This window comes from Cuculus canorus, chromosome 1 (assembly GCF_017976375.1).
Source record: "Cuculus canorus isolate bCucCan1 chromosome 1, bCucCan1.pri, whole genome shotgun sequence".
In the NCBI taxonomy this organism is placed as follows: Eukaryota; Metazoa; Chordata; class Aves; order Cuculiformes; family Cuculidae; genus Cuculus; species Cuculus canorus.
Genome location: NC_071401.1, coordinates 71,956,377 through 71,980,387, shown reverse-complemented (window position 1 = coordinate 71,980,387; position 24,011 = coordinate 71,956,377). Strand labels below are relative to the sequence as shown.

The following is a 24,011-nucleotide window of genomic DNA, read 5'->3' as shown; positions in this document are numbered from 1 at the left end:
AAACAGGTGAAGGACAGAGGCAGATCAGGCTGACATCAAACATATAGTTTCCCTCATACTTGTGTTCACCTTCTACTTGGTTTGCACATAATATTTTAAGAAATTCTTTGCAGCTTTCCATATTTTGAATAGAAGGTGTATATATATTGGAATGTCAAGATTGCAAAATCGTATGTCCGTTCTGGAAAAATACCTCTGGTGGTGACTGCAGCATTTGTGATGCAAGGTAAGTGAAATAGCCGTACAGTGTTCCATGAGCAATGAGTGCATCTTCCAAAAATAGATTTTTGAGTTGGGGAAAAAATACATACCATTTTAGCAAATATTCTAAAATAGCTTTGTCAGGGATTAAAAGAAATAAAAAGAGGAAGTAGGTGTTAACACTACAACACATGTTTTTATTGGCATCCTACAGCAGAAATGCGTTCTGTGGGAAAAGACTCAAGAAATGCAATGTGTATTAAAAAATCAGGTAAGAAAATAATTTCTTTACTAAGAATTTATAAAATCCTTGCGAGTAGAAGTTACTCATTTCACCGTTTGACTGACAGGAGTTTTTTATTTGTGGTAGTACTTGTTCAGTCTTCATAGTTTCATGAGATTGAGTTTGTCTAGCCTAGAGAAGAAGTGTGTTCAGAGTTTATGAAGGAAGGAGCTCATTCTCTGTGCCAGGTTGTATAAGACAAGAGTCCCAGGCTCCAGACTGAGTAAAGAAGAGTCATATCAGGGAGATTTTTTTCTTTTTTGTTTTTTTTTAATTTAAAGGTTGCACTTGAACAAATTGCCTGATGAAATGATAATCCCCATAATTCTTTAAGATGCTAGATAAACATTTTATGTCAGAAATTGAAATGATTGTGACACAGGGAAAGGATATGAACAAAGACCCTATCCAGCTCTATTTGTTTTGTGAAAGTGTGATTGCTGTTTCTTATACTGTATTTTGACTTACACAAGGCTATATCCAGGTTTTGGTCTATCTTTACTTTGTCCATAAGTGAGACAAATTCTTTGTGAAACCCAGAAGAGTAAAAACCCCAGCCAAATATTTCATTTATAAATTCCCCAAGGTCCTGTTGATAACAAATGTTGTGCTTTTGTTTTTCAATACTAAATGAGTATCTGTGTAAAAATGTGTTGAACTGAGTACTATAACAAGACACATTTTATTGAAAATGTTCATATGGAATTAGCATTCGACCATAAACACTAAAAAAGATGTGGAAACTTCCCTGTTTAAGGCATAATCTCTCCTTAGAAAAGGCTTCGGTGTTATAACTACTGATCTAGTTAAATTATTTATCTAACTATGCGTTTAGCTCTTGCTTAGTTGTGTATTTCCAGTCATGTTTTATGGTGTCAAGTACTTTACGTACATTGATTCATCTCAGGAAAAGCCTGAAGTTTTCCAAACTTTAAGTGCCCAAGTCAGATTTTGCCTTCTGAAGTCACTTAGGCTTCTTAAAGAAATATTTCACTCAACATCCCTATCTAAAGCATTGCTAGTGTGAAATGTGGGTGAGGTGCCTGCAACAGCAGAAGTGAGTAGGGTGGAGATGGCACAACAATGAAAACCAGAAGTCAGATAGTTACTCTGTTTATTTCACTTGGGCTTCATGGGTTTGCTGCAGGGAGAGGGACTGTTATTGTCCATCTGCATTTGCATGCATCCCTGGGGGTGTTGGTTGACAGCAACTGAACATGAGCAAGCAGTGTGCCCAGGTGGCCAAGAAGGCCAATGGCATCTTGGCTTGTATCAGAAATGGCATGACCAGCAGGTCCAGGGAGGTTATTCTCCCTCTGTACTCAGCACTGGTGAGACCGCATCTTGAGTACTGTGTTCAGTTCTGGGCCCCTCACCACAAGAAGGATGTTGAGGCTCTGGAGTGTGTCCAGAGAAGAGCAACGAAGCTGGTGAGGGGGCTGGAGAAAAAGTCTTATGAGGAGCGGCTGAGAGAGCTGGGGTTGTTTAGCCTGGAGGAGAGGAGGCTGAGGGGAAACCTTATAGCTCTTTACAACTACCTGAAAGGAGGTTGTGGAGAGGAGGGAGCTGGCCTCTTCTCCCAAGTGACAGGGGACAGGACAAGGAGGAATGGCGTCAAGCTGTGCCAGGGAAGGTTCAGGCTGAACATCAGGAAAAAATTTTTCACAGAAAGGGTCATTGGGCACTGGCACAGGCTGCCCAGGGAGGTGGTTGAGTCACCTTCCCTGGAGGTGTTTAAGGGACTGGTGGATGAGGTGCTGAGGGGCATGGTTTAGGGAGTGTTAGGAATGGTTGGCCTCGATGACCCAGTGGGTCCCTTCCAACCTAGTGATTCTATGAGTCTATGATTCTATGTGAGCTTGATAAGATGCAGAGTGGAAGTGAAACTGGCATGGAGAGAGCAAGGGAAAGTGGGTGAGAGGTGGACGCTGGAGGGACAGTGGAGCAGAAGAAGATGACTTGTACTGCTGTCAACCCACCATGGCCAGCTGGTAAATGTGGGTAGAACATGGTATTTTCTGCAGAAAGCTTTCACTGTCTTGGACAGACACTTATGACTTTAGACAATGTGAAGAGGTGTCTGCTCATTTGTGCAAAGCTAGTGAAGATGTTATTGAACAGGGCTTTTCAAGTATTTCAGGTAAAGCAAATTAATTATCATTAGGCAAAGTGTTCTTTCCACAGAGAAAAGCTATTACAAAAGTGTGGGGGGTTGATGCTTTGGTTTTGGGTTTTTTGGTTTTTTTTTTCTGTGGAATAGTTAGCGTGAAAAATTCTGATTTCTGTCTTCCCTTCACTTTTTTCCTCACAGGGAAATTACTTAACAGCTTAGGATAAAACCTAGGCAGCCACTGGAAAACCACAGTGGTTTTCACCATTTCTATAGGACATTTTTGAGATGGATGATATGTTATGTAAGGAAATTCATATCTTCTTTAGAAATTCCCATTAAAGGACTACAGCAGAGCCTCAAGTTTTATAGCTTTTCTCATCCACTCCAGTTTAATATGACATCATAGCCAGTGCATTCAACATCATAGCTTGATACCTGTACCTCTCTACTGAAAGGATAAGTCTTAATGAGAAATGTCCTAAATACTTACTTTTTGTTCAGTTGTGCTCTTTTGATCAAGTTCTTGCATCTTCACCTACACACACAGTAGCTGTATTCTGATATTCTTCTCAGATTTGTGCACTGGCTTCTACTTAGGAAATCACCAAAGACTGTAAAACCAAGAATGTACACAAATTAGAGCAGCTGAGAAGTAAGCAGAAAAGCTTTTTACTTACACTGTCCCATAAGGATGAATCACAGAATCACCAGGTTGGAAAGGACCCACTGGATCATCGAGTCCAACCATTCCTAACACTCCCTAAACCATGTCCCTAAGCACTTCATCCACCCATTCCTTAAACACCTCCAGGGAAGGCGACTCGACCACCTCCCTGGGCAGCCTGTGCCAGTGCCCAATGACTCTTTCTGTGAAGAATTTTTTTCTGATATCCAACCTGAATCTCCCCTGGTGGAGCTTCAGGCCATTCCCTCTTGTCCTGTCCTCAGTCACTTGGGAGAAGAGGCCAGCTCCCTCCTCTCCACAACCTCCTTTTAGGTAGTTGTAGAGAGTAATAAGGTCTCCCCTCAGCCTCCTCTTCTCCAGGCTAAACAACCCCAGCTCTCTCAGCCGCTCCTCGTAAGACTTGTTCTCCGTACCTCAGAGAACAAGATGACACAGGGGCTGTGATGGATGGCTGCCCCATGGGAAGGAGATATGAGCCAAGGTTGGCTGTGCGGCTGGCAGGGCAATACTGTCCCCAACCACCATCTGTCTAGCACCACCCAGGAGGGAGTAGGGATGGGATAGGGATGGTGACCAGGGCCAGACCAGAGCCCTGCAACTGCTCAGCAAGGCCACATGTGGCTGATGCGAAGTCCATCAGGGTCCAGTAGGTGATGTTCAGCAGATAGGAGGGTGGGTACAAACAGACTGCTGTGCAGGTCAGGCAATGACGAATGCTGAGGATCTGCTCAGAAATGCAGTTCCCAAGAAAAGGGGAGATGTAATGCTGCCCTAGCCATACTTCCAGCTCTTTCTGCCCTGTCTCTTTCCCAATGGTGTGATCCCAGGTTACCCAGCTGGGTGGGGGCAGAATTGGCCTGAGCAGTGACAGTCTGACCCTGAGGAGGGGGGAAGGGCAGCAGAGCCAGGAGCTGTGTTTGGGGCTTTGGGGAATGGGCATCAGCAGCAGAGCTAGTCTGAATTTTTCCTAAGATTATCACTGAGAGATGCTGTTGTTTTACCTCAAGTGTTTTCTTGGAAACATATTGCATTTTCAACATAGTTGCTGGGTCTGAAACAGGTCTCTCAGGGCCCTGAAACATGGGGATATCAGTGTGGAAAAATCTTTAGGGTCTGCTGTGGCCATGGCCTGAGGAGCCTGTACTGGGAGTAGAGGCTTCAAGATATTTGTCTGTGCAGCAGGCAATGGCATACTCAGTAACTCAAAATACTTGGGGCCTTGCTGCACCAAATAAACATGAAACTTTCAGAAACATCAAACCCCTGGAACAGAGTCTGCACCCAAAGTGGTTTTCATCTGAGGAGACATAATTTCTTGGAATCTTTGGTTTGTGAGAAATTAAAAAAAAAAAAAGAAAACCAAACCGAAGTCTGTGTATAGTTTTGTTCTGACTCAGACCAAACCCAATTCTCAAAAGTGCCCAAACTTCCCAGAAACTTCAGAACTCTTTCTGATCAGCTCTCTAAGGAGCTCTCTCTCTTGTTCGCCATTTTGTTCCTTAGAAGAAAAAAGCTATTTCTGCACAAGACTTTTTCAGGAAGTACATTATTCTCTTGTGGGTATGGCTGTACTTTTCAGAACAGAAAGCTTTCATGGTAGAGGAGTCTACAGCTGTAATGGGGTAGGATAGATTGGAGAAGATAAAAGCCTTGATATTGAGAACATCACCTTTATTTGCATTTAGTTCAAAAAGCCAAAAAGATAATGAATTTTTGTAGTCTGGTATGGACAGACAATTTTGAAATCCCTCTCTCTACAGGCAGTGGTAAGACCATAACAGAAATATTAGTTATTAACAATAGGGTTTATTTGTATTGATTTGTATAAGTTTCAATGCACTACTTGATACTTCAGTGCAGCGAAAATATTTGCTAAGGATATTACTACAAGAGCATGCAAATGAGCATCATATCACTTCCTTTAGATATTAAAGTGTCTTTCCAGGCAGTGATGTAACTGAAGTGGGACACGGATGTAATCTGAACAATGTAGAGCTTTTCCAACTTCCATCAGAGGAGCTTTTTTCTCTTTTATTTATTTATCACTGCCTCACAATTCACAAGCAAATGTAGGAACATAATATCGACTAAATGTTCTGTGCAATAGCAGCCTTGCCAAAACCATCTCAATATAAAAGTCTTAATGGAGTTGAGGAACTGGTCTACATAGTCTGGGTGATTCCCTTTAAATGGCTTTTACTTTTGTCAGTTCCACATGGAGAGATGGGTTTGACATCAGCTGGACACAACAAAGTAGAAAATAACAGTGTCTAGTTTCAGGAGAGAACCTATGGGAAGAAAACAGAGTTTTGTAAACAATGTAAGTGAAGTTTCATTTATGGATTGAGAATGTGACTCAGCCATGCCAAAGAACAAAAACCAATAGACCCAGCTTGCTCTTGCCTCATGTGTGTGTGTGGTAGAAACTACCATTTCTATGTACATGGTAGGAAATAAGAACTGCCTTAAATAAATTGATTGAATGTTGAACCTGTCAAATTGTCCTTGTTTGTCCAGCTTGAAACTGGGTCTGTACTAATAAAGCTGCTCAGAGATAAGGGTTGCTTGAAGTTTTTAAATGTTGGATGTTGAACTGACTTTGGTAGTAAATCCAGGTCCTGGCTGTAATTTGTAGACAAGTGGTGAGCTAGCTGTAGAGGTCAAGGGCCCATTGCTAAAACAATAGGAAGGGAAAAGGAAAGCAATGAATAATTTACAATTCAGTGTTTCCTTTTTTTCCTTCCTTTTTTTACAGGTGACGCAAGTCCATTTTTCAAAATCTGTTTGTGAAACAGATGAAAAATCACTCATGGTTCTTATTAGTGAGGAACGCCTAGCAAAAGGAAATGCAAACATTGTTTTTTGCCTTGTGTTGTATTTATGAGGTTAAAGTTCAGCATAAAAGCAGCATGAAGCCATGGCATTAAGATGAAAAGACTTATGGCATCTAGTCTGAGTCAGAGCAAAAAGGTTCTTTCTTCAGAGGCGTTTCAGGTGCTTTGTTACTGTCACAGGAACAGTAATATAGGAATAAGCTTTCAGTTACAGCCCTTTGTTTGGGGATCAGAAACTTGCCATTTCAGTCATACATCAAAGCCAAGGTATTAAACATGTTCTTCCTGCCCTGTCTCAGAAGCAATTCCCTGGAAGTGAACAATGGGGTTTTCAGCTGGTGCCACTGCCTCAGCCCCTGGAATCCAAAACTCACTCAGTGGTGTCTGTCTTGCTATGACCTCAGTCAACCTGAGGTGGTTCTCCCTCTAGCTGAGATGAGGGCACTTGCCCTTCTGTCCTCAGGTCTTGGGCACCTTCATCAAAGGGTCTCCTCTGATGTGAAGCCAAAGCATCTGCACTGAGCCCCAGGCCTGGGAGCTGAGGCAGGTGCAGATGTTTTGCTTCTAAGGTCTGGAAATTCTGTCACTCCTCAGCTGGACATTTTAGGATCCCACTTTGAAATGGCTAGATTTATGTTATCCCATTGTCTTGCATGAGGACTGACTCCTTGTTGCATTTGTGAACAGAACTGGCTCATTTTGAAGTTGTTTTTCAGAGAGTACTGAACCTTGATAGCTATTGTGGGAAATTGCTGCTTGGGCTTTAAGATTTTTCATATAATTTTTTTAAAGCTTTTTGAATTATGCATCAGAGGCATCTGAGAGAAACTATAAGGACTCATCGTTTCCCAACTCTTCTTGCTTACTTCAAAGCACCAAACAGCCCAAAGAGTCCTCCAAAATTAATATATAGAGAGAATCTCTTCTCACCTTCCGCCTTTACTGAGTTATTTATCTCCTTCCTCCAGAAGTGCTAGATTTTTTGGCTGCTCGTGGCTCCTCAGCATTGTGGGTGAGCTCTGTTTGGAAGGGGAAGTCAGAAACAGTAAATACCTTGGCAGGAATTACTCAAATGGAAAAGGGACAAAAGGAAGTCAAGTGCTTGGTATAGATGAGTAAACTGTCCTTCTCATGGTGTTCAGGAAGGAGATGAAAGGCCCTAGGGATGAAGATAAACTTGTTTTCAGTTTCTTAATGTCTAAAAAACATTGTTAAGATATGGGGGGAGGAGAGGGAGAGAGGTGATGCTAGTAAAAGTAATTGTGAGGACAACTGGAAGAAAGGGAGTATTACTGGATGTTGGAGGTCACCTCGTGCTCTAGGACAGCAAATATACATATTCCCCTCCCAGGCTGCCGGCTGACTTGATATCTGCTGACTAAACCTCAAAACTTTTTCATTGTTATCACACAAGTTTTCCTGCTCGTTGCTGATAAGCATGATCTTTTCAATGCTGAAACATCAACTGAAACTTCTGTTTCAGGACTGAATACCTCCTCTTCAGCACTGAGGGAAATAAAAGTAAATGAAGATAGTGTTTTAAAAAGTGTGAATTATAGCAATAATTTCTTTCCCGTTCTTACTTGCATGTTTACTTCATATTTGTTTCTTGAAAAACAGAATACAGCTCCAAATAGCAGCATGGCAACATAGTTGCAAGAATAATCTCCTGTCTGATTTCTACTACAACAATAAAGACTACTTATAGCTCGAATAACTCAGATTTCCACAGAGTTTGGAGGAGCACAAGGTCCTTGCTGGAAGCATCACTGTAAACCAGTAATGGGAACTCTTGTGCTTGCATGGCACCACCTGGTGGATAACTACTCATCACTATAACTTGCAAATCCTGTATATGCAATGGCAATTGCTGGACAAGTATTTTTGCTATTCGTCTACAGCTTGACTAAGCCAGAAATGTGGCTAGGGTAACAGACAGATACAAAAGCAATAGGGTTCTGGGAGGGCATAAACACGGGTTCTGCTTTGATGAGCAGTATCAATGAAAACTGGTTTCATAGTGTGCATGATGGGTGTTGGTAGTCCTTTATATCTATTCATCAAAGGCAGCTGCACAAGGGAAAAGGGGGAATATGGTTGTGTAGTTAAAAAGAAAACTTCCTCACAATGTTTCTGCAGAGGGTTATTTTCATGTATTATCTCCTAGTTCCCACAAGTTTGACATTCCAAACTACTTTTTAGAATGTCATTTTACATTTAATAAATGCTAGACTTTCTTTTGGTATTTCCTGTTGATCTGGAAACATTTAGCTGGCAGCATATATCTCTGTGCTGCAGCTGCAACGGTATTGCTCAGAGAAGGATTCACCTACATCTTGCACCAGCAGTGTGACTCCTCCTGTGGCAGTGCAGCTGCCTGGGGTTCATTCACCTGGTCATATTCAAAATGGCTAATGATGAGCAATTTCTCTCTCTTCTCCCTGGAAGCAAATTTTTTTTTTGTGGATAAATGAGACTGGTTTAGGCTCCAGATGACCTCAGGTCCTTTTTAAATTGCATTATTTTTTTCCTTTTAATTATAATTTGAACTTTCTTCTTCCCCTTAAAAGAAAGTTTTTCAAATCTTTAGTTGCAGTAAAAGGTTTGAAGATATGAATCTCAGTGAATAATAACCTATAAAGCAAGTATTTATTTGAGAAATAATCTGAATTTTGAAACAACCTCTTAGTATTTCTCACCTACTAGAACATCGGTTACACCAGCTGTTACTAACTTGGACTTATATTTTCAATTGTTCTAACCTGTACACCCAAAGAAATGAAATAATTATATGTCTTTATGATAAATGTGGGGACGGGGATAACCTTTCTACGCCACTGTTGTCAGATTTCATCCAAACTCCACTCTAAAATTATTTAGTTTCATATACTGAGTATACCAAGGCCAGTTTGGGAAGCTACATGATGAATATATGCTCAGCAATGGCAGTAATGAGTTTAAGTCATTAAAAACCTGTGAGTTGAGACTTGCCTTTCTAGAATAAGTCACAAAGGTTGGGATTGAGTTTATGTAAATTAAACAGTCTAAAATGTAGGTGTCTGGGATAATATTGTCAGCTGGGTAGAGAGGCGTACTTCTAGACAGAGATTTCATTTTATTGCCGGACAGTTATTTCAGAGACATGGGACAGGCTGCTCTTTGGGCCGTGTCTCTCTCATCAAGGACAGAAATCTAGCCAACAAGGGTTAGCAGCTTTTACACAGATAATGTGATTCTTAGCCACAAAACTGTTGCAGTTTCAGTTGACTAACACCTGAACTTTAAACTCACACTTATCTGGCCTAGCAGTGCAGGGAAAGATGACAGGGAAAGAGTATTTTAATTAACAAGACAAGGTTGAAGGTAGCTGGAAGCTATAGCTGAGCTTAAGGATAATTGTACAGTGCTAATCCAAACATTTTGTAAAACAGAGTAAGCCTGAGTCAAGTAAAGTAGTGGTGGTAGTGAAGAGGAAAGTGTTTGGGTTGCAATTGCTCCTGCACAGCTGCAGTTCAGTGCCAGACAGCATCTGGGCTTTGGCCAAGAGGTGGCGGGTCCCTGCAGGTGGTCAAAGCTCCCTAACTTCTGTTGAATATGGCAGTCAAAGCAGAGGCCTGACAGACCATTGGAGACCTCTCAGGCTCCCCGAGTCGCAATCTCAGCTGCCCTGGGAAAGACAAATTTTAGTATTGCACTGAGTCAGTTGGGTCAGTGGGTGCCCTGCAGCAGTTTGAAAATGTAGTTCCCAGGACAGAGGTCCACATTGCAGCCAGCCAGAGTCTGCTGAAGGGGAAGAAGCTGGAGAGAGAGGGGATAAGGAGGAAAGGCTTTGAAATCAGCAAGTTTAAATTTCCTGAAACTGATCTGGCATAAGTTATAACAGAGAGCATTGCAGGCACTTGGAAGAGGGGCCAGGCTGGCTGTCCCTCCTGCTGCTTCTCTTCCCTTCCCTGGGACAGCAATTGTTTGCTCCTGCCTTGTTCTGACAGGAGCAGGAGGATGTTTGTGGTGCCAGCTGTTGCTACTAGGGAAGGGACACAACAGCTGGTCTCAAAAGGGGGGAGCTGGGGACTTTTTCAGTGAAGCAGGATCTTGCTGCATGTGGGAGCAAGGGTTTCATGCTCAGGAAGGTGCTTGCCATCATATGGGGGAGGAAGGTGCTGGCAATTGGAGCTTCCATGTGTTCAATGAAAAAAAATCAGCCTACCAAACAGTTTAATCGAAGTGTATTCAATGTAGCTCCATGAGCTACAATTAGTGACATACTAGCCTTAATTTTTATTCTGTTTGCTCAAATATTTTCTCTGTGTAAATTTTGATATTCCCTAATGCTTCCTCATTAGAGAATGTAAACTAACTGTGTCATAAAATTGCTGATTTAGAAAACACATGTCGTTTTTCCCCATTGTTACAAAAAAACCAATAGATTGAGCTGAAACCTGCAGGAAGTCTCTCTTATCATCTCCAGCCATGGCTCATTAAAGATTCGGCATCTCACATTCGCAGCTATGTTTCTAGAATCAGACATTACAAACAGGTGACTACATTATTAATAAAAGCTGAGGTTACCCTTTGTCTACGTGTGTGGGAGTCAACAAGGAGGGATGATACCCCCCCATATCTGGAGCAGGAGGAATCTGCAGGATAGGAAATCCAGTACAAATTAGTTCATGCTGTGGGAACCGGGAAAAGACAAAATATTTTTATATTCTGGTAGCTTACATGCGCTCGAAGACCTGAAAATCTGCTTACCAGCTAGCTGCCACTGCAAGTTCAAAATCAAAATCATTAAATTTCCCAAGAAGGCATTAAAGTTAAGGTTAAAGGCTTTTCAATGTTAGATGAGGAAAAAGAAATCAAACCCAGAGTAAAGTTTTCTTTGGGTCTTAACAGGGCCTTTTCTTTTCACAGAGCCATAGTGCCAGACTGCACAAGAAACAAAGAATTCATGGAAATTATTTTTACATATGTATTTTTTTATTTTCCCTTTTGTCATTTGGCTTCTAGCTGCTTCTTAGGCATTTATTCAGGGCCGAATTGGTCAATGAGGACCAAGGGAAATACTGCTGCAGTTGACTTTAACTGTCAGTCAGCCAAATAGGCTTGTTTCTCTGCCACTGGAACCCCAAAGGGGAGTCAAGGTCATGTAGGAGAAGTAACAGCTCATAGCAGTCTAGCAGGTTGGCCATCTCAATTAGCATAGCTATTGCTGCTTTCAGTGTCTCCATTAAAGCTAATAAAATATGCTGGGGCCTTCCTCCAGATGTCTTCAGATTAATTTGCTGACTCATGGATTTATTTCAATGTAGCTATTGCAAATGCTGCCACACTTGCTCCTGGTAAAGGAGCTGTAAGCCCTGCTCAGTGACCTGCTCCTTTGCTTCCAGGGAAGGGGGCTCAAGCTGGAATTTGACTGTTGCCATCAGGCCTGTAATAATTGCATGTGACAGCATAGAGCCTGCAGGAGGACTTCAGTGCCCATCAAATAATTGAGGACACTGGTGTTCATTGCTTCAGGAGTTTGGCATCGTGGCAGAAGTCACCAGGAGGCACTGTTACCTGTCTCCTCTCGCTGGAGACTCGCTTCACACCTCACTAACTTTGCAATAGCAAGAGCCATAGTAGGTGCAAAATTAGATTTTCTGAGGTGGTGAGTGAGTTCTCTCGGAAGGAGAGACAAAAACGTGAAACCCCACATAATGCAAGAGGAGGAAACCCAGGGAAGGAGGGAGGGAACTTCACTGCCTTTGCACAGGGAAGGTGCATTTCAGCCTCCAAATGCCTCCCAGCCCTCTCCTCCTTGTCATGGCAAGCTGTGTGGTGGGGAGCAGCAAGCAGTGATAAATACCCACCCCACCTCCAGCTTAATGGAGGTGATAGGAATCAGCAAGGCAAATCAGCCCACTGAAAATGAGTGGCTGTGTGGTCTAAAAGCAGAGGTTGTCTTTAGGCTGATTGCCCATAACCACTCCGGAGAGTGACCCGTCTACGACAGAGCAAGGTAGGTGCTGCAAAGCTATTCCTTGTCCAGTTCATGCCATATGCAGCAGCCTCTGGCACTGCCCAGGAACTGGTCATTTGCTGTTGCAAATGTTTGAGATGTTCAGGATTGTTCCTCTGGTGTGCATCATCCTCAACTCTTTATTTCCACTTAGGAAGACACACAGCACTTTTCAGCACAGGAATGGCAGACAGCAGCTCACTAGGATGTGTTTGTTGCCATGAATAATGTTTTTTTTCCTTAAGAAACACCGCTTACCTTAGAGATGCTGCTTTGGCTCACAGGTCTTTTTTGTGCTTTCTTCCTGCTTAGTAGCAATGGCATTGCAGTTATTAAAAAACTTATTACTTTCTCTCACACAAAACTTGGGGAAACTAAGAAGCACACTAGTGCTTTCAAGTTTGTTTTGTGTAAGATTTTTATGATGTGCAACATGCTTGACACAGTGATAACAGTAATCCAGTGAGCCTATATTGCCAAATTGAAGAGTTTGATTGGGGTTATATATGCTTTTGCATTAAACAGTCTCTGCTTTGATCCAATTGTTTATTATGGTGCTGTAAAGAGTTTCAACAAAAGGCACAAATGAACATCTGCAGATGCATTCCTGAGACATGCAATGGAAATGAAGATATGCCAAGAACTTCCCAAGGGACAAATTGCAGAACTGAAAATACATTTAAGCTGGAATAGATACATATTACAGTTTTATTTAGGCTCTGAAAAAAGAACTGCTATTTTAGAGCTCAGATTGCAAAAATCACAGAAGAGTGTACGCTGCTTTCTGCCAGAACATGATTGCAACTTCTTTGGGAGACAATCACTGGTAGTAATTACAGCTCAGTGTGAATAACAAGAAAGGAACTGATCTTCCTTGGCATCAGGATACACAAGCATATGAATGTGTCAGAATTAGAAATGCAAGGTATAAATCAGTGCAGGGGCCTTGCACCCTGCTGGACTACTGGACTTCTTGGTCTTAAAAGAATTCTTCTAAAGCTTCTTTCCTGTTCGCATTGTTAAAGGAAATGACTGAAGACAATACAATAAACATTCAGTCATGCAGCAAAGAAATATCTGGACTAAGAGCAAAATTCATTGTTACCAGGGTCAAGGGTAAGTACGCATGAGTTGACAGAGCCTGCAGTTAAAAACTGAATGGCAAGAAGACACACAGATAAGCTTTAATATGGCTACATAAATTTGATTTCCTTTGCAATCAATATTTGCATTCTTGATGCATTCAGCATCAACGTATTGTATGGACATTTTCCAATAGTGCTTTTATCAGCCATTCATCGCGTCATGTGGCCCCTACACCCTGAAATCTGTGGCAAAGCCTAGCACATCAGCAAATCGACCTGGTGCTTTGCATCTCTCCTCCCTCCAAGCTCTGGCCTTACAGCCTCACCTGCTGCCCAAAATTTGTCCCTAGATCTGTGTCTGCTGCTAAGACACAGATGCCAAGATCAGTTCTGCAGGCCCTGGCTGTGCCCCGTGGGAGCCTGAGTCATGCCACAGCTGGAAAGCTGTGAGCATCTAAGCCAGCAGGTTTGCATGTGAAGCTGCTGTTCCTATGGAAAGCTGCAGCTGAGAGGAAACATGCCATGGCAAGCACTCCAAGGACAGCTCTCCTCTTCCAGCTGCCCAGGCATTCCTGTACAGGCTTCCCAAGTGGGCCTTCTTCCTTCCTTGCTTCTTTCCCCCTCTCCACTGCCCATGGGGCTCACCGCACCTCCAGAAGTTCTTCACCCCTTGCACTCCCTCTTAGCTGCCTCCTGTGGCCTCCGGTCATCATAAGAGTCACCTCTGAACCAAATCATCCCAAGCCACCCTGAAGTGCCTTCGCTGCCAGGAGTTGGAGGTTTTTGCATGCGTAACTTTGCAAGCAAAAGCAATGTGGATGTAAGGAGCAAAGCTGTAGCCCCATAAGGATGGTGTAAGTGTGGAATCACTCCAGAAGCCGCATCCTCAGTGGCTTTAGTGGCACCTTGGCAGACCTGGGAACACAATTTGACCCTCACTTTTTTTTACTGATGGTCCACAAGAATAAATACAATATTGAAGGTACTAACTGATGCTTGTATCATAGAAGTAGGATCCAGGCTTTTGATTTGAGCTGCAATAGAGAGCCCTTTGGAAATACGCACCATCTAACCTCTCTCTCACACATCATTTTTTTCTGCAAAAAAATAACACTAAATCTTCATGTATCTTCCTGACAGGATTTCTTAGCAAATATGCAGGTAGAAGAATCAAAAGCTTTTCTGGGTATAACTGCCATGCAATTAACAATTAATGAGTGGTAAGAGCATCTGGCTCCACCTCTCTTTTTTTTTTTTCTTTTTCTTAAAAAGAAGGGGAAAAAACAGATTTCTGTTGAGACACGGGTAACACCTTTAAGCAACGGTGCATGATACATTAAGAAACTGGGTGGAGTGCTTCCTTCCTGTAATCCGTTTGTAATCAGTGAGAAGTTAGAGACAAATACGACATCTTACATAACGTCTGAAAAACAACTTTCTTGCACTGAAAAAAAAGAAAAGGAAAGAGGGTCTCCCCCTTCTTAGGTGAACCTAATCTTGAGTCCTCTTAAAAGTTTGGATGATGTTCCCTCTGTTTCAACAGTTGGAATTGCTGGTGCTGGCCAGCTGATAACCCTTTCACCTTTTGGTTTCCCTTCTCGTGCAGTAGGCAGGCTTGTTTTGTGCACACCTAATGTTGAGGGTAGAAGTAAAATATGGCTTCAAGGGATTTTTGATGGTAGTCAAGTCTTGAATGCATCTGCTTACACAAATAGGGGTGAATATGTTTTCCCAGCAGTTGGAACAGGACAGAGTGGAAACAATCCCCAAGAAAAACCCTACAGGAATCCCACCATCCTGTATGAGATAGCCACAGTCTCATCTTTCAGCACCCACTCCTCTAGAAGTGATCACTGGTCCAAAACATATACTTAACATACTCCAAGTTGTCACATCTTACATCTGGGCAACAAATAAAAAAAAGATCTCATTTTGTAAATAGGTGTAAACCAAAACTGAAACATTTTAGTTGTTAAAAAATAGAAGCAAAACCAAACCCAAAGCATTAAAAAGTTATTAATTTTAATCACATAAAAATACTTTGCTTCCATAAGATTACTGTGTTGACTTTTGCAGGAGCTGACCATTTTCTTGCCTGTTTTGTGGCAGTGGTGGACAGTGTGGTTACAAGGAGCTAGGAAGCTGGGCAGTCTGAAGAAAGGCTTTCCCACTTGTTCGTTCTTGCTTTGGGGTTGGATTTGATGATCTTTAAACGTCACTTCCAATCCAAACCATTCTGTGCTATACCAATGGGCTTGGTTAATCAGGGAACAGCCAGACAGGAAATGTTGGTTTCCTGACAGTCTGCCCATCAGTCACTCAAGTGTCTGGGTTGGCTAAGGTCTGTCAGAAAACAAGCCCTTGTTTGTGGCTAAATTAACCAAACAACCTTGATGACCACCAGCGGATATGTTGCTGGAACCTATATATGCCTAATAACAGATTTTGGCCAAAGCCTTGCCCCTGCTGACATCATTTCATCAGTCCCCAAAGTGTTTCAAGACATGATCCCAGAAACTGAGACCCAGGAATATGTCCACTTTTGGAAAACTTTGGTTCAACTGGTCTTAGTAGCATCTCCTAGGAATGGCAGGGCAGAGGACCAAGAGAGAGTTCAGTTCTGGAACAACACTCAATTGCTTCAACCATAAGAGCATTGAGGGACCACCAGATCACTGTCTCCTGCAGAACCACAGTGATTTGCCTCATGAGCTGACCCACTCTTTGGGAGGACTTCAGAGAAATAAGTGTGTGTCCATGTCACTGGAGAGCATTGTATCTGTCTAATCTGGAGGGGAGAGATGCCTGGAGAATGGCAACAAGTGAGTGCATTTTCCTTAACCAAGGCTACCTGAGCTTCTGATCACTCTCTTTGTCTCTGTCTGGGAGAAAGCTCCCTCTGCACATTGCAGTAACCTGATGCACTGATGTCTGGATCCTGCCTCGTCTCAACCTCTCTCCCACAGAAATAACACTCGACATGCTCAGTCCCGAGTCCAGTCCTTAGGCTGAAGCATAAACGTACCTTTAACAAAGACAAATGATGAACAGAATTTGACCTCATATGACCGGTGGAAAAATACCTTCAATAATTAAATTCAAAGGAAGAAATTCTGATCCCTGCTTTATTTCTTGTTTTGCTTATTTAATGGTCCCTTTACACTACCTGTTAAAATTCCATACCCTGAAACAGAAATAATAGCAAGGGGAAGTCAATTTTAAAGTCAGTCTGAGTATTTGGATTATCAAACTGAAATCTGCCTAATAGGGGTTAGTCAGACCAGCAATCAGTTAGCAAACACGCAATTCTCTAAATGATTTCAAAAGCAGTTATTAGTTTTCTTGAAGCTGAGTCAATTCAAGCTAAGACTCTAGCCACTTTTTTCTTTGCAGGTGGTTTTATTCAGGATGAACTTGCTTACTGCTGCACTTCACTGCAGTTTGCAATAATGGCAGTGTTCAAATCTGCAATGATAGGGTGGTCAAAACCTTGAGACTTCTGGCATACTGAGGATTGGGGATAAAAATTTCAAGAATTTTCAGTGAGTCAGGAAATGTGTATTTTATTTTGATCTGATGAAAATTTTATTTTCAGCCCTAATGTATCTTTTTGTTTGGGACATTTTTACTAAAAATGTCAGTGCTAGATTCACATTGTGGTGGTGAGGTGGCAGTCACAGAGCTCTGGTTCTTAACAAAGGGGGCTTTGGTTTTGGCTGCAGGAAATTGAGGAACCTCTTGGAACTTCTTGATACAAGCATCACCTCCCTCACAGGAACAGTCATCAGTCACCAGGCTGCAGATTCGTTCTGCACAGAGAGTAGTTCAAAATTGTATACAACATATAACAGGAAAAAATAAATCCTGCATCTGGATTTGCACTTTGATGCGTGCCACAGTACATTTGGTTGTTCTTAATTTGCAAGGTGTGCTCCTGCCTACTTCTAGCTAAGGGCTCTTTCCCTCTTTCCCTGCTCCCCTGCTTCCCCCTCACCCTTGCACATCACTTCCAGCTGCTATCTGCCATCACTCTCTCTTTTGATTTGCACAGACTTTTTCTCACCCTTTTATTGCAATAAAGTCTCACTCAGCTGTTCCTACTTTACCTCCACACAGCACAGGAAGCCTTGCTCAAACTGCAAGGAAAATGAATGCTAGGAGTCTCATTTGGAGAATGCCTCCAGTTTTGCATAGAGATCAAGGGATATGTGCTAGTGCGTTTTGAAGGGGAGGAGATGTCGGGAATCTAAGTCTTGAGATAGTTCAGTTCTGAGATGTAACCAGGATATTCACCTCCATGTAAAAGTAGGAGGTTTTCCTGGATGTGATAGAACAGATATAGTTGAAGAGATCCTAACTCCGAACTATATAGCAGTCCAGTGACTGAAATGCTCCTCCAAGGAATGGAACGCCTGCCTCAAACAAAGCCAAAACCCATCTCATGAACTACTACCTTTGCCACCAAATTAGGCATCACTGATTTCTTTTGAGAGAAATTTCCTATGCTGAAATGAAAATGTCAGTTTGAAAACACTGAAATGAATCTTTTTGGCTTTGAGTTTTTTCCCTTCGTTTCATCTTGGGCAAAATTACATGAACGTGCAGCTTTAGGGATGAATAACTCTCAGAGGAAAGGTTTCAGCCCTGTGAGAGTCATGCCATTGCATAAGGAAGCAGGTCATAGAATCATAGAATAGTTAGCAAGTAAAAACTATTAGGCAGGGTTTCTCTCTCTCCGTACCACTCCTTCATGAGCCTAGGATATCTGAATATTGGATCGAACTTTAGAAGTCACTGGCCAAGATTGTCTGCTTATTCCTTGAAGAGTTAAGGTGAAGTTTCCTTCTGCAGGGTTCCACAAATGGTTACGCTGCAGTAGTGGACAATCAGTCATAGCTGAGTTCTGGAGTTCCATCAGATGTATAATGGCATCATAACACAGACAGCTCAATGGCATGGTTAAAAATGAGTTTTGTCAGCTGGACAATGAGTGCCGAAGTAATGTATTCTTGTCAGTGTAGGCATCACAACTTAGTTCTGATTTCTGGAGGGGTGTGCGTGTTAGGAAGCTTGGAGATATCAGATTGGCTGTGAGGCAAGGGTCTCTTCTCTCTCTTCACTGGCTGCCTGCCCTCTCTTCATTTCTCTGAAAAGCTCACCTTGCTGTGGGACTCTTCGTGCCACAGTGATCTTGCTTGTCTAGAATGGATCAAGTGCCTAAGCCTTGGAGATGTGCCCAGGACCTTCTGGTGATGAATGACAGGGAAGCAGAGAATACTGCTTCTGTCCCTCAGAATACTTCTCCTTTCCTTCCTCACTGCTATGATTCAGGATGGACATCATCAGACCTTTTGACCATGCTGGGACTCATTCTCTCAGCCTCCCTCACTCTTTCTACCTTCTCTCATTTCTTCAGTACTCCCAGCTCCTCCCTCTTTCCATCCAGATTTACCCTTCTGTCTCCTCACTCCTAAAGGACAGGACTTCCTTGAGGTTGTCCACCCTTCACTACTCAGTTTACATTCCTGTATCACTGTGCTTACAGACTCCTCCACCACCACCCTTGCAAGTCCCCTTTGCCTCCCAGTAAGCCTTGAGCCAAGATGAAGAACCCTTTAGGAGAAGTGCAATGACAGTGTTCCTCTCTTGCTTATTTTCATGTCACAGCTAACATTATGCCACGGTCTCCAATGTTCAGGCCTTCCTTGGTTTAGGTTGACTGCCATGTTGGGTCGATTAGAGGGACCAAAGCGTCTTCTGGATTCAACCTCCTCAGCTACAAAAGAAAAGCTAGTGTTTGCTCCTCTGGGAGCAACAGCATTAGCAATATGCTATTAATAAATTTAATTAATATAATTAAAGCTATTAAACATTGCTATTAATAAATACTCACGTTAAACTTAGAGCAGCTCCCCAGGACGATTTCTTTTTTCTCTGTTTTTGTGCAAGGAGTTGGTATGTCCTGAGGCTGGGGAGCCCTCAGGGCCTTGTGTAAATCAGATCCCCTTCCATGTCTGCTTGATCCGGGCACCAGGAGCCAGAGGCACATTCAAATCACCCTCAAGGTTGGTGTAGATTCACTCTAGAGGAAGATCTTTGCACTGGAGATATATTCAGAAGATTTCTAACATCTCTTAAAAAAACAAAACAAAAAATCAGTCTAAAATATTACCAGAGTAGTCTAAAATGGGTTAGACAAGAGTCATGTCCCTGTCTCCCAGCAGAACATATTCAAAGTGAAGATTCTTACAGAGGCAGGAACCCGAATACTCACAGACTGTTTGAGACAGCTCCAGGGAGGACTCGCAAGATGAACTGGTCCTATTGAGTTTAGTAAGAGGCTGACCATGGACTTACAGAGGGCTAAAACTTCACCCAAAGGAAACTGATCGATAAAAACTCACAGCATTGCTCATAATCATTCTGAAAGACATGACTAGTCTTCAGAGTGTTGTTTTCTTAGCACCTCATTGCTTTCTGAGGAAATTTTAACATGGCCAAATGAGTGCCATCGATTTGATTTTGTTGTAGTAGCAGTAGTAATTTAATTATTAAAAACCTTTCTTTTCATTATATTACATTACAATATACCATAGCATGTTGTACAGCAGCATTAATTACTGCTTATAATCATTATATAATACTGCAGGACTGACAAATTTTATATTTTTTTGACAGAAGCAAATGCTGATTTTTTTGTTCTGAAAGTTCAATTCTCCAGTTTTAGAGGGGAAAGGTTCTTCAAAACTGATAGCGAATAAAAGCTGCAAAATTTTAAATATTTGTAGCCTTGAGGATCAAAAAGTGGAAAGAAAAAAAAAAGCTCTATTTCTAACTTGCTATATTTGAACTGAAAGAGTTGTTAAAAAATAGCAACCTAGGAAGCAAAGCAAATCTCACTAGTCTTTAGGAGACCTCATTCAATATATTTTTGCATGGTTTGGGCTCATGAGACTGAAACTCCTTCCTGTTTACCTGTAGGCTCATGGTGAGAAGCAAATCTGGCAGCTGACAAACACTGACAGTTGATATGGTGTTTGTATGTGAAAGTGAGAGGAGACAAGGCAAGAACAAATTCAGTCTCTGTCCTGTGACCATGTTTAATGTAAAATTCCCTGATGCTTCTGCATATGAAGCTATATAAGAAACAACCCTAGCTTGAGGAATCACCCAAATGTTTTGGCCTCCATTCAAAAAAGGCAACAAAGCACCTGCTTACTCTAAAGATCCTGAGTTATTTTTGTGGTAGACTGTGAAAGGATGAACATCAAGTGCAGATCACGTTCCTCAATGGCTCAGAGGAGAATGCCTCAGGAAGCATTATTACTGGAAATAATCCCTAGGAAGTCAGTGGAAGAGCTTAAATTTAAGAGAATAAGGATTTTATTTGTTGTTTTTCATAAAATCTTAATTGCATAAAAATTTTACAAGCATATATGTGTATATATATGAAAAGGAAATCTTACTTGGCTGTTAGAACTCCCAGGTAAAGAACCTTGCAAAGGTGTCTCTTCATTGCCTATATTCAAGAGTGTCTTGAATGACTAGTTGTGGTGTAGACATCTGTATGCAAACGCCCAGAGCTAGTTGAGACAGCCGCACCCGTGTCTCAGATAACCCAAACAAATGGTGTCTCCGTAGAGAAGCTCTGCAGGGTAAGGTATCAGATCTGCTGTCATCTCTGGGAGGAAGGAAGCACCCTGTTCCATCTGCCTGCTTGGAGGAACCTGAACCCTGTCCAGCACAGGCACGGCATTGCTCTCTGCACAAAGCAGGGTGGCTGTGAGCAGTGCTGGAGAAGGCAATCCTAGCCACCATCAGTGCGATAATCTGGAATACTGGTCCAGGCAGTGGAAGACCCTTCATTCTGAACAGGTTCAGGCTCCTTATTCCTGCTTTCTGGGACTATCGCCCAAGCACACAGCTGGGATATGTACCCTTCCCAGTTCTTTGAGTGAAGCTAGACCGCTCTATTGAAAGGAATTACAGATCTGAGTGACCAGGACTTGTAAGGAATGATAATCTGAGAAGAAAACTCTGAAGCCCACCATCCAACGAGAGCTAGATAATGCAGAGTTCTGGTCCATGTTAATAAAGTAGTTTATGTAGCTCATACAAAACCTCTCCCATGGAAAAGTCTGTGGAGCAGTAACTAACAGTAGCACTGGCATCAAGCCCTACTGTGTCAGCTCAGCTTAGCTAAGAATGGACTAGATCCCTACCTCTTCTAGGTTCTGTGGACTTTTGACATTCTTTGTACCCAAAACATGGATTTTGCTCTTCTCAAAGAGAAAATTAAACCCAAACCATCATAACTCAGTGCTTGAGCTATGAAACTGTTGTAAAAAAGGTGCACATTGGTGATATTTCTATTCTCTCTTCCTCTACCAACATCCCAAATGCAGGGAGTGACACTTCCCTTCCCATAAGGTTTTTAAAATAATGCGCCCACATGCAAACAGACTCCAAGGCTGTGGAAAGGACATGTGTGCATATATGTCCAGGGCTTATATTTTAAATCATGAAAAATATAAAAGGGTGTTGCAGGCTGGATTGTTGGAAATGTTTGGCTTCTAAGCCTGCTGTTCTGGTGGGGGCAATCCATTTTGAGATGTTGACACGCCCTGTGCCTGCACACAGAAGCCTGGATGCCACCTTGGGTTCAATGTGGAGATGCCCACTCCTCCAAGGCAGCCTGTGCTCTTGCCTGTGTCTTGTGTGGAACTGGCATTTACTAGCTTTAAGGTTAATAGTTTTATGTAGTGCTCAGAGTCGGAAATGCCTTTCAGTAAAACAACTACATTCAGCTGAGGGAAACAGACTTTTAGGGGCAAAAAGTTTTTTATGCACAGAGGACCCAACTCCTGCAAGACTAACTTTAGGCTTTCACCTAGACCCGCCCTGTGCACAAAAGTATCATAGACCATATGTACATCAAATGCCTGTCCAGACTGTACAATGGACATTGCTCCTTTAAATAAGCTTTTCCCCCTTCTCTTTTGGGCACTGCAAACACTGAAGTTATGTTGAGAATATTGCTCTAAGCTTAGTCATTTCTACACTCCATCACATAAGCTTCACTCAACAGTAAAACGAACTCGGTCACAGTTATGCAGAAGGCACTGAAAATACTCTCTTCCATGGAGGCGATCAGAGACATTTCCTCTGGCCACCTGCATACTCTCAGTGTGAAGCAGAAATCACGTGTAAAGAATGGCATTAGTTAAAAATCTGCAGTGGGAAGGCATGATATTTTTTTTTAACTTGAAAAAGCGGAGACATTAGAAGTGAGGAAAGAGTTAATGGTTGCAAAACACATGGTCATTTCCTGAGCCCTGTGGTTGGATGAGTACAAACTTTCAACTATTTCTAATTCTTCTCTGTCATTTAAGAGGCTTTCAAGGTGCACTGTACAGCCCAGCCCAGGTAAGGAGTACAGCTTTTCACTTCTTGATTGTTTATTCAAAACTGTTTTTCAGTGGAGTCAGACTTAGTCAAGACTGATTTGTTCTCCGTCCCATTATTTATAGCTGAAGGGAGAACAAAGTTCATTGCAATCCAAGAAGTACATGTGTCTTTGTGCAATAGGACTATGAGCTTTAGAAAGAAAGAAAGAAGTGTACAGGTTAATAACAGAGCAATGATAATGAATAAGGTATATTACACATAGTTAGAAGTTGGAATTATTACAACAAAAATTTCTATAAAAGAAAAAGAAAACTCTTACCACCAGTTTTAGGGAGTTCTCTCTGCACAAACCACTATCACAATAAGGGGTTCTCAGGTGTACAATTTGCTTCAGTAAAGAGATTAGTAAAAATCATAGTGTCTTGAACACCATTTTAAAAGGAGGAAGAATGAGCTTCTACATATTGGAGAGGAAACAGATATATTTGGACCATATTTATTTGTAAATCTGGACCTGCTATTTATCTTTAGCTATTGCAGAGTCATGTATTGTAGTCATCCTGAGACTGTTCCTGAGGTCTGCAGCAACTGTACATACAGAAGTAACTGTGGAACCATTTCATAAATTGATATAATTTCGTCAGAGTCTTTTCATGCATAAAAACTGAACTCTCACAGACGGGCACTAGAAGGAAGTCTCATAACACAGTGCACTCTTGTGTATTGCATTTGTTGTCTCTTAATAGACAGGGAGAGAGACTATTTGTGTGAAGGTTTTTTAATAGTCCAGAAACAAACATAAAATAGCCATCTGTAGGGCAGTTATTATAATAATGGACTGTCACCAAGTCACCCTACAGAAAGTGAAACATACGTGCCATGAGGATCCTTGGGTGAAGTCATACACAGGAGATTCAGGGGTTTGGCATATGCATTTTTCATCTTTCCTTGTAATTAGTTTTAATGTTTGGACATCAGCTCCTTGACTGTGCTCAGTCTTTGGTATAAACACTTTCAGGATTTTAAACATAGTGGTCAGGAGGGTTTCCAAAAGCATTTATTTGATTCAGATACGTACAGTCCCATCAATATTTGGACTTCATTCCTAAATCAACTCTACCTACTATGCTAGCACTTGGACCTCTGTAGTGAACTTCACCCTTTAAAGGCTCTATGAGCCACAGAAGTTTTGCCACTAATATCTACAGATGAGGAACTCAGATGAATCCCAATTGGCACCAGATTTATACTCTGTTTTTTGCAGATGCCCAGTGCAGGTGAACTGATCAAGAAACTCATGTCTTCCCTTGCAAAAAGCTGTATGTCAGTTTACAAACAGCCAGAGAGCGCATCACCATTCTTCTAGGGAAGAGGCTATATCATGAGCGGAAGATTTTGCAT

General features: G+C 41.9%; 1 protein-coding gene and 1 long non-coding RNA gene across 5 annotated transcripts in view; one reads left to right on the top strand and one right to left on the bottom strand.

Moving 5' to 3' along the window:
• The first annotated feature begins 451 nt into the window (after positions 1-451).
• P2RY8 (P2Y receptor family member 8) overlaps positions 452-24,011 on the top strand; it is a 58,545-nt gene continuing 34,985 nt past the window's right edge. Inside the window, exon 1 of one of the 4 annotated variants that reach the window (XM_054056321.1) lies at positions 452-472. The gene's annotated coding sequence lies outside the window, so the exon portion shown is untranslated. Of the gene's footprint in view, positions 473-11,928; positions 12,118-22,494; positions 22,629-24,011 lie in introns of those variants that run through there. The other 3 variants (XM_054056319.1, XM_054056318.1, XM_054056317.1) reach the window with 3 other exon arrangements.
• LOC128850932 (uncharacterized) lies at positions 17,087-20,732 on the bottom strand. Its single transcript, XR_008448175.1, has 3 exons — positions 20,669-20,732; positions 19,096-19,335; positions 17,087-18,978 (listed from the first exon to the last, which is right to left on the bottom strand). It is a non-coding gene; the product is annotated as an uncharacterized LOC128850932 (long non-coding RNA).